The sequence below is a fragment of the Magnolia sinica genome, chromosome 3 (assembly GCF_029962835.1).
Source record: "Magnolia sinica isolate HGM2019 chromosome 3, MsV1, whole genome shotgun sequence".
Classification (NCBI taxonomy): domain Eukaryota; kingdom Viridiplantae; phylum Streptophyta; class Magnoliopsida; order Magnoliales; family Magnoliaceae; genus Magnolia; species Magnolia sinica.
The window spans coordinates 86,304,215-86,315,410 of record NC_080575.1 but is presented as its reverse complement, the minus strand read 5'-3'; the positions used below and the strand labels follow the sequence as shown (position 1 = coordinate 86,315,410).

Sequence of the window (11,196 nt, the reverse complement as noted above, 5' to 3'; positions counted from 1 at the left end):
CACTTACATCTAGGTGGGTCCCACCCCACACGTGTGGCATGTGAGGGTGGGACCCACGCATCCACTGAAATAGATGGATGGTGAATAGAATACATACATTAAGTAGGTCCCACCCTCCAGTCCACTGGACGGTGGATGGACGGTGTTGATATCACACATACCTCGTGATGGTCCACACAATGGACGGTGTGTATCAAACATTTGATGGGTCCCACCGATCTGGGTAGATGGACGGAGAGGATATAAAATAAATACAGCAAGGTGGCCCCACAGATGCCCAGCAGCCCAACAGATGGACGGCTTGGAGGTAAGGGACCCACAGATCTTGCTACATCCATACTGGTGTACAGTTTAATTACAATACATACCTCATGATCGACCCATAGAACTTGCTAGCGTCCTACAATAGCTGGTTGCTGCTGGCCCACCGTCCAGATGATGGACAGTTGGGATCAACAAATACATCACGGTGGTCCCAAATGCTGCGCTTAACGCGTCATCAAAGTGGGCCCCACGTCCCATGCATGGACGGGGTGGATAACATATAAACATCAAGGTGCGACCCACATAGATGGGTCCACCGTTAGATGGACAGTGTTGATAAAACCCATACATCAAGGTTGGCCTTACCCATCACGTCCAGATGGACGGCTGGATGGCATGGGTTTGCGGATCAGGTGGGCCACATCATCTCAAAAAAAAGGAAAGAAAGAGAGAGATAGAGAGAGAGAGAGAAATAGGAGTAACGGAGGGACCCCGCCACTATGGGCCCCTCCTTAATACCAATCATACATCAAGATGGGTCCCATCATAGGTGGGCCCTCAAATCATCAAAACCGAACAAAATCACCCACCGTTAGATCTCCTCTTTCTTCTTCCACCAATGCATGCTAAAGCTCCAATGAATGAATTTCAACGGTTGAGATGGATCATGGACGGTGGGATTGGGTGGTAGGGAGTGGGCCACACTTGCTTTTCTCATGGAGAGCCATGGACGGTTGCTTGAAAATGGAGGATGGGTAGAGAAGAGAGAGAGAGAGAGGGTTGTAAGGAGGGAGAGGGATGGGTGAGTGAGTGATGGAGTGATGGGGAGTGAGTGATGTGTACTTGACATGTAAGGGTGTGTAAGAGAGAGAGAGAGAGAGAAAGAGAGTTGACTTGAGGGAGTGTACTTGATTGATGGGATTGATGTGATGTTCTCTTAGGTTTGCAAATGCGCGGCGTTTTTCTCAAACTGAACGCGGGTCCACATCTTCTAGCCTGGGTATCGCCTCGGCGCGCGAGACGTGGCATCGGAACCACGTGATGACGCAGTCGCTAAGGTACAAGTTTTAAGTCGAGCCGACTCTGATATACGGGACACGATTCAGGATCACGCGCAAACGTCGATAATAGATTGTGGGTCGCAGGAATTCGACCGGGAGAACCGCGGAAGCCTACGGAACAATACAGTCTAGGATATGGATCTTATACTACTCGTAACATCAAAGGATATTCGATGTCATCGCTGGTTTTCGATGTTTGTCAATACCATCAAAGGACCCATTGAAGATGCGCGTAGTTTTGCGTAAGTGCACGATTTGTTTCATATTCCAGTTAGGTAGTATATATACCAGGTGTAATTAGGATTAGAGCAAGGATTATAAGTAATTATGGCTTTTTAAGGTATTCTAACTAGTTCAAGGGCATAGCTAGGAATTCAAGAAAATTTGATGACAAATTATATTGAAAAGATCTACTATTTCTTATAATATTATTTGTGTAATGCATTACTTGTCACTTTATACCGTGATTTTTTTCCATAAGAATTTTTCCACGTAAAATTTAAATTATCTCCTTATTAAATTTGTTTGTGCCATCATAATTACTTTACTTATTTTGCTCCATGTGGTTCTACAAGTCTTAACAAAGATACCTTCATGTGAGCAAATTAGCATTCGGATTTTGTACTCATTATGCCATCTGCACGTGAGTGGCGTTCGCACGCGTTCGTCTAGGTGCAGCCAACTTCTTGTGCTCCGGACTGTTGATCTAGTGGGCCAGCGTACGGATGGACCACAGACCAAAAATCAAATGACCGGACACTTCTCTGCACCAAATTGTTGCAAGTTGTACAGACTGAATGTGTATGGCTTTTCTCTAATCGCTCCTTTTCCTGGCCAGGTATTGGATGGTTAATGAAGTATAATCTCGTTCCTTCTCAGGATACCGCCATATGATTGTCACTGTTTCTTTGCCACTTGTAACGCAGGGAAATGCACACCACACGGAGTCCCCGCAGTGGAGGGGATTAGGTGGGATGGAATTGCATTTGCCTCGGAGCATGGCATTGGGAAGGCTTAGGTAGGATTGGATTTTTAAAAAAAAAAACATAAATATTACACATGCCAGGGATTGTCCTTGGTACCGTGGGATGAGCGTAATTTCATGTTATGTTTTTAATACGGTGGTACATTGAATGGATATACCCACCATCATTTGAAACTATTGAAAATAACACATGTATTATATCCAAACCGTTTATTTGTTTTGCAACCTCATTTCATGGCATGGGCCAAAAAATGAGGCAGACCCAAAACTTATGCGACCCCAAAGAAGTTTTCAACGGTAGGTATTTAATCCCCGCTGCTTTCTATGGTAGGGTCCACTTGACCTTTAGATCTACCTAATTTTTTGGCCCATGCTCTAAAATGATCTCGAAAAATGGGTGGATGGTGTGGATATAGCCCACACATCATGGTAGGACCTACACAACTTGCTAACATTGAGTGGAATTGGCATGGGACCCAATGCCTTTCCATTTAATCTAATTCCAAGCTTTTTCTTCCCAAACATTGACTGGAGTTGGAGTTGGGACCAAATGCAATTCCATCCCACCTAATCCCATCAGATACCATGCCCCAAACGCCCTTATTGAATTGCATTTGTTGCCTCCAAGAATTCCGTAGACTTTGAAATCCACTGTACATGTCAGCCCACATGATGCATGCTTTTATTTATATTATCCATCCGTATATACCTTTTGCACGTGACTTTCCGGTTATATATATATATATATATATATATATATATATATATATATGTGTGTGTGTGTGTGTGTGTGTGTGTGTGTGTGTGTGTGTGTGAATAAGCGAGCAACATCAGTTGTGAATTTGGTCCATTGATTACAATTCCATAGCCCAACAAACATGATTTTGCTTAATCCTGTGTTTTCCTTAGAAAAATTTTATCCCAAACATGGGATTGGAAGGCTATGATACCATGTTATTTCCAGATATGCAATTATTATTATGCAATGATAATGTTAATTGCATCTAATAAAATTCAGTACCATTCAATTTCATTACTAGAGTTGGGCAAAACAGACCCGATCCGGTGGATCCGACCCGATCAGACCCGATTAGAACCGAACCGACAGTTTGGATCGGTGCGAATCAGGTAGCTCCATCCAGATTCGAAATATTTTTAGGTCGAGTTCAAATTGGCCCAGATCCGACCCGACCCGACCCGACCCGAAAACCTGATCCGAATGGATTCGGACCGATTCGATCCTACCCGATCCGAAGTAACTCTCTTATCGATACTTCTCCTTTTCCCTGTGGAATGGTCCGCTTGAACTTTGAATATGCATCGTCGCGAGGGAGAGACCCTTCCAGCAACGCCTCCCGAAAATGTCGAAGCGAGGTCGCAGAGGATCCGTTGGAAACAAGTTCTAGATGTCGCTGGGTCTTCCAGTGGCAGCGATGATAAATTACGCAGATAACACTAGTGCAAGAACCTGTACATCATTCCGTGAAGGGGATAAAGGGCAGGCTCAATCGTCTGCCGTCCGCTTGCGTTGGGGACATGGTCATGGCCACTGTCAAGAAAGGGAAGCCCGATCTCCATAAAAAGGTCATGCTTGCTGTCATCGTTCGCCAGCGCAAGCCATGGCGCTGAAAGGAACGTGTATACATGTATTTTGAAGACAATGCTGGTGTGATGATGAATCCAAGGCAGAAATGAAAGGTTCCGCAATCACAGGGGATATTGGAAAGGAGTGTGCAGAATTGTGGCCTCGAATTGCAAGTGTCGCGAATGCCATTGTGTAGGAGTGGTTAATCTTTATTTGGTTGAGGATTGGTTTGTTAAAGTCTTGGTTTTTGCTTGCTGCCATCAGATTTTTGGTGGTAGATGTAGCCAGCTTTCATGGTCGATTAGTGTTTGGCACTAGTAAAATCGCGATTATTTTGGATCTCAGCCTTGTATGATGTTTTGTTCTCATAGGATGCATTTAGGTACGCCTTGAATGTGAGTTTTGTGATTGTTGGTGTAAAAAAAAAAAAAAAAAAAGGGCTTTGAATATGCATCGATTTTGTATTTAACCACTAAAATGATTTGCAAAAACGAACGGACGGCGTGGACAAACCACATGCATTCAAGGTGGGCCCCAACAGTGTTTACTGTGTACACTAAGGAAATATTTATTAGTGTACCGCACACAGTTATGTGCAGCTAGCTGTGCATACGTGTTGTGCCAAGACGACTCATCTTCAGTGCACTAACGCTCCTCAAGCTGCGAGTTGTACAGACGGTTCAAAGGAGATTAAAGTTATATGGCCCTACAGTGATGTATTTATTATATCTACACCGTTGATATATATTTAGAGATCATTTTAGAGCATTATCCAAAAAAATGGATCATATCCAAAGATCATCTAGACCACACCACTAATAACAACAGAGAATGATTTTCAGTGTGGTCCTACTGCTTTTTCCAGTGTGATCCACTTGATAGCCGGATCTATCTTAATTTTTTGTCTCAAGCCTTAAAATTAGCTCGCCAAATGGATGGACAGTTTGGATATAACACATATCCCATGATCAGACCTAAACATCAAACTCATCATCTCGTGCGTAATACATTACAGCAGCTGCAGCGCCTCGACCTCCAAGTTGTATGAACGGCTCAAATATATCAACCTTGGATGGGCCCCACAATGATGTTTTTATTATATCCATACCGTTTATTCATTTTTCATGATCATTTTAGATCATTTGGAAAAAAAGTAAATCATATCTAAAGCTCAAATGGACCACACCGAAAATAGCAATGAGATAATGATTTTCACCGTTTTTAACGATCCAAATCGCACCCAACTTGATCCGACTCGGTTTCCCTGACCGAGTCGGACTCGGTTCGAGCCAGGGCAACCGCACGTCGGGTCAGATCGAGTACTATGTTCCGGACTCGGTCCCAAATCAAATCAGATTCTAGTTAGTTCAGTTACATTTCGGACCGAAACGGGTTAGCCCCAATCCGATCCGACTTAGTCCGATGCCCACCTGACCAAACATGCCCCGAAGAAAATGCCAACCGTTGAAACCTTCTCAGGTCTACGGTGATGTTCATGTCATCCAAGCCATTCATAAACTCATTCCCACTTGAATGACTGGAATATATGGAAAACATAATAAAAATTAGCTTCATCCAGAACTTCTGTGGCCCAACGAATATTTCAACGGTGAGGCGTTGAATTCCCACTGTTTCCTGTTGTGTGGTCCACTCGAGTATTGGATCTGCCTAATTTACCCAATCATGCCCTGAAATGGGCTGGAAAAAACGGATGGACGAGTTGGATTTCACAAAGATCACGGTGGGCCCCACCTAGCTTAGGAGGGCTCGCAGGCAGTCCGCGTCCAACTGCGTGGAACTTTCATGCAGCGACCTGCGCATGACCCCGTTAAAAGCCAGCCAAGCCGAACCAATTATAGACTTGACGGCGTTATGTACGGCCAGAAGCTCATGCAAGAAACTTTCACCAGAAAGCGATGGTTTAACAGACCTGCCGCCGTTTTCGGGCAAGGCAAAAACAAAAACGTTAAAATCACCCGTCCATTCTTCGACACGTGGTACATTCGATCGCAATCCACCAGAATTTTCTACAACACCTGTTTTACGTGCTGCGTAAAACACCCAAGTTTTGTGAGGTCCACCAGTTTTCTAAGAAGAATCCATCCGGTCCATCAGATTTTCCCCACCGTTATAGGCCTGTAGTTAAAACTAAGCCATATAAACCACACAGGACGACCACAATGAAGAGAACAATGGAGATACGATGCTAACCATTGGTTTGTGTGTGGGCCGACCATGGTGTCTATCCTTCATCAAGCCCGTTCATCCGGTGTGAGTCACTAGGATTAAGGGTAGATGCTAAAAATAGCATGATCAAATACTCATTGTTACCATTAGTATGGCCCATTAATGTGAAGCAATTTTACATTGTTACCGTTAATACGGCGCATATAAGTTTTTTATTCAGTTGATATTTTTTATGTACAGTGAAAATAATGTCTATAAACTAATGGACGGATTAGATTTAAACATGAAAATTTGTGGGACCCACATAGGCGTTTTACGCTACGCCGGGAACAGGTGTTGTAGATCATTCGGGTTCGAAGGATAGAAGCTTCTTTGTTTCTCCTTCGGCGTGTACCGGATCGAGCTCGCGAGCGTATCGGTGTTAACCGAGAAATTTAAGACCTCCAGATGTTTTTATGAAAGAATACAAACCTTGTTTTACAGCTTAGACCTCCACGTGCGGAGACCGAAATTCAAGACAAAAATACCCCTCCTTTTTTACGTACTCCTTTCACCGCATTACTTTCCACCATTAAAAACTCTTTGGGGCCACAAATGCTAGCTGATAGTTGTGTTTTCACTTCATTCATGCCTGTGTGACCTTATCAACAGATTAGATGGCAAATAAATTACGGTGGGCCCTAGTAATTTTTTAATGGTGGGCGTTCAATCACTACTCTTTCCTTTGGTGTGGCCCACTTGAGATTTAGCTCTCTTTTATTTTTGGGAAGATGCTCTAAGAATGAGCAGAAAAGCTACAGCACATACATTAATATGGACGCAGTGGATATATGACACATTCATTAAAATGGACTCTACGGTTAGGACAACACCTGCTACGAAGTGGATTGCGTCCGACACAGTGTCGGACTCCGACCAGATCTGCGTGGGGCCGCTGTGATGTATCTGGTTATCCACGCAGTTCATCTAGAGGATCTCGTTAGCATATGGGCCAAAAATAAGGCAGATCCAATGTTATAGTGGAACATACCAGAGATTACTCTTGCATTTAATGGGTTGCACATTTAATGAAACCTGTTGATGCAGATTTTTAGTCAACCCTCACTGGACCTTTGACACTGACTGTAGCAAGACCCTTCTATACCTAAATCAGAATCACGCGGAATTGTGTCCACTAGAGATGAGGGTTCATAGGTGCATGGAGTTGAGCATGCGTACCTTTCACCATTGAAGGAGTTTTTATTTACAGACCCGCAAAGTTGATTACGTGGACAAAAATGCCCCTTAATTATAGGCATACATTCAGCATCCGTTTCTCAACTGTTTCGCGAGATCTCTGGTGAAAATAAGATCAAGTAGTCGAGATCTGAAATCACCTATTGGAAGATTGAGACCGAAGCTGAACATCCGAGCGAACCTATACAGTCGTTCTGAGGAGGAGTTTTCTGACCTAGACCCTCTGGTGGGCCGTGGTCAAGCTCTGAAAATATATGGTAGGAGGTTGAGGCCAACCAGCCCAGTTGATCTTCACGGTCATCCTGAGGAAGAGTTCCCTAAGCTGGGTCCTTTGGTCGACTATGGTTGACTGTCCTGATCAGATTACTGACTTGCCCGCGTCCGAGCATTGAGACCCAGCTCCCTTCATTGGTGAAACAAGCGACATCTCAGATGACCATCCTCTTCATCTTATCATACGGGGTAGGACTTCGGAAATAGTTGTGGGAGAGCTCAATGTTCATCCTCTTCCAAAGAAGGTGGAGGCACTTCATTTCCTAGCGAACAGGGCCGTCGGGGGGACAGATCTCATACAATAAATTACCATTTTCTGGCTGTTGAGGAGTTCCTTAGTCATGGTTGGCACTAATAGACCACGCGACATGCTTAGATATCCAAGTCAACCTCATTCTTCTGACCAGTTCATTTTTTTCCATAACAGTAGCCCCCTACTTCTGAGCTAACTACAGAGGGCTCAGGAAGTCAGTGTAGTAAGGTCGGATCAATGACATTTATACATGGGAGGTCGGGTCAGTTCGCCATAAATGCAAAGAGAAGCGACAAACGTGAAAATTGATGAGGATCTGTAATGATGGTACGGTATGCTCGAGGGGACGTGCGTTGGCAAGGCACCTTTTCGCTTCCCGACCTATGGGGCACGGGCGCATGACATCGCACGGGAAGTCAGGTCGTCTAGTGAGTGGGAGATCTCCACATGGCAGCATGTACGTGCCGAGGAGCCTATTCGGTTGCCGCATTAAATGCGAGCAATCAATGCATGCGACCAAGCTCCAATTAAAAAGGGGAAAATCCTATGTTGAGGCATAAAAAATGATAAATGAAGATATAGAAGATCAAAAGACAGAGAAATACAAAAAGAAGAAAAAGAATACATAAATGGTAGTAGTTGCTCGGGGCCGCGCAAGCTACATCAGTTGCGCTGGACCGCGTAACCCATATTGGTTGTGCAAGACTGCGCAAACGATGATATTCGTTGTGCGGGTTCACGTAAAGGATTTCAGAAGGGTTGTTCATAATTTGAGGAATCTTGTGGAAAGTGGGGCCCATGGCACATAAATCGATGGTTCGCACGTGTGAAGGGCTATATATACCCCATCTCTATCTCATTTTTGGGTAATTGAAGATTTTAGAAAGGAGAGTAGAGCACGAGAGAAGACTGAAGGTATGAAGTGGAAGGAAGATAGGGTTTGCGCAGGTCCGCACAACCCATATTGGTTGCGCGGGTCCGCGCAATCAAACTGTCATATAGACAGTAATGATAAAGGGGCCGAGATGCTGTCCAATTATTCAAGCTCCAATTCTCTTTATGTACAAGCATCAAAGAGGGAGATCAAATGATCGAATCCATACAATATTCCTCTTAAAGAGATGACCGAAATACAAGACGAAACGCTGCCGGATTTGATATTCTGATCAATTATGATTTTTCTCTCTCGATAACCGAATTGCTGATTGATAATACGACTCAGTATGCTATCATGTCCTTCATGGACGGTTATGCAGGTTATAATCAAATTAGGATAGCACCTAAAGATGAAGAAGCAACAACATTTAGAACTTCACTGAGGATTTACTGTTATAAAGTTATGTCATTTGGTCTTAAAAATGCTGGGGCGACGTATTAGAGGGCAATGCAGAATATCTTCCAAGACATGATGCATAAACATGTTAAGTGTTATGTTGATGATTTGGTAGTCAGGTCAGGTAATCATCAGGAACATCGCGAACATTTGGCAGCATCGATCTTCCATCGACTCAGGAAGAAGCAGCTAAAAATGAATCCAGCTAAATATGCATTTGGGGCATTATCAGGAAAATTTCTCGATTTTTTTATCAGGCATAGGAGCATTGAGATCGATCCAAGGAAAGTTAAAGCCATTCAAAATATACCGCCTCTGAAGACATTGAAAGAATTTAAAAAGTTTGTAAGGAAAGCTGGTGTACATTCGCCGTTTCATTTCAAACCTGGCAGGGAGGTGTTAGCCGATTTCTCATTTAATGAAGGAAGGCACAGAATTTGTATGGGACAAAGCCTGTCAGAATCCATTCGATTCGATAAAGGAATTGCTGAAACAGCCGCCGGTATTAACAGCCCCGATAAAAGGGAAGTTGCTCATTTTATACATATCCGCAGTCGAGAATTCTTTAGGAGCTTTGTTGGCACAGGTGAATGAACTCTAATGGGCGCAGAATGCAATTATTCCCTGATCGAAAAGGAATGTTTGGCGTTAATATTTGCGGTGTAGAAGTTGAGATATTATTGTTTCTCCCATGACATAACTTTGATCTCAAGAGCAGATCTGATAAAGTTCTTGATGACAAGACCGATGCTATTTAGGAAACTAGCCAAATGGATGCTGTTACTTTCAGAATATACTATTACGTATGAGCTGGTAAAAGTGGTAAAGGGGCAAGCAATGGCAGATTTTTGTGCAGCACACCCCGTAGCAGAGTGCGAGACCATTAGTGATGATTTTCCCGATGAACAGGTTATGTTGGCCAAATCGCAAAGCACATGGTAGATGTATTTTGACGGTGCTTCTCGAGCATCAGGGGTAGGGGCCAGGGTGATATTCATTACTCCTCAAGGTGACTTGTTACCTTACTCTTTTACGTTGGGTGTTGTGTGTACCAACAATGAAGCCGAATATAGATCTCTCATCATTGGAATGGAAATTGCTCAAAAAATAAAGATAAAAACACTGCATATCTTTGGCAATTCTAAATTGATCATAAATCAATTGACGACTGAATTCGATATAAGAAAGCAAGAGCTCTTGTCATATTGTCGAAAAGCACAATAGTTATTAGAGAAGTTCTATCATATCGAAATCAATCATGTACCGTGGTCTAAAAATGCAAAAGCAGATACTTTGGCTAGCCTGGCAACGGCTCTGTCCTACCTAAATAGAAGTCCTCTCCATGTGACTATAGAAGAAAGAAGATTTTTACCCTCTTCAAAGGTTATGGATGAAATTTTTGGGACGCTTCCTATATCGTGTTTGGAGGTGATGACAAATGATTGGCGTCAGCCTTTCATAAATTACCTCAAATATGATATCTTGCCAGAAGACTCAGCACAGAGACAACAAATCAAGCAAAGGTCGAGCAGATTCATCATATGTAGCGAAATAGAAAATCTTATAATGGGATGGTACTATGTTGCTTAGATGAATAAGAAGCAGGGCAGATGTTGCGAGAAGCACACTCTGGAGAATGTGGGGCACATCAAGCTGGCCGAAATTTATTTCATCGAATACATTGAATGAGGTATTATTAAAAGATGCGATAGATTATGCGAAGCGGTGTCACAAATGTCAGATTCACGGAGATGTTATACACATTCCTCCAGAAGACCTGCATCAGTCGGTCACCTCTTGGCCTTTCTCTGCCTGGGGACTTGACGTTATTGGCCCTATAAATCCGCTGTCGTCCAAAAGGAAACAATATATTTTGGCAGCAACAGATTACTTCTCCAAATGGAGAGAAGCGATTACACTGCGTAGTGTCAAGGAGAAAGATGTGGTCAATTTCATCTGACACGCAATAATATACCACCATGGTATCTCGAAGAAAATTGTCACAGATAATGGCATTCC

General features: G+C 43.3%; 1 pseudogene; it reads left to right on the top strand.

The window, feature by feature from the left end:
* Positions 1-3,638: 3,638 nt before the first annotated feature.
* On the top strand, positions 3,639-4,322 carry LOC131238613 (large ribosomal subunit protein uL14x/uL14z/uL14y-like; annotated as a pseudogene).
* The last annotated feature ends 6,874 nt before the right edge of the window (positions 4,323-11,196 follow it).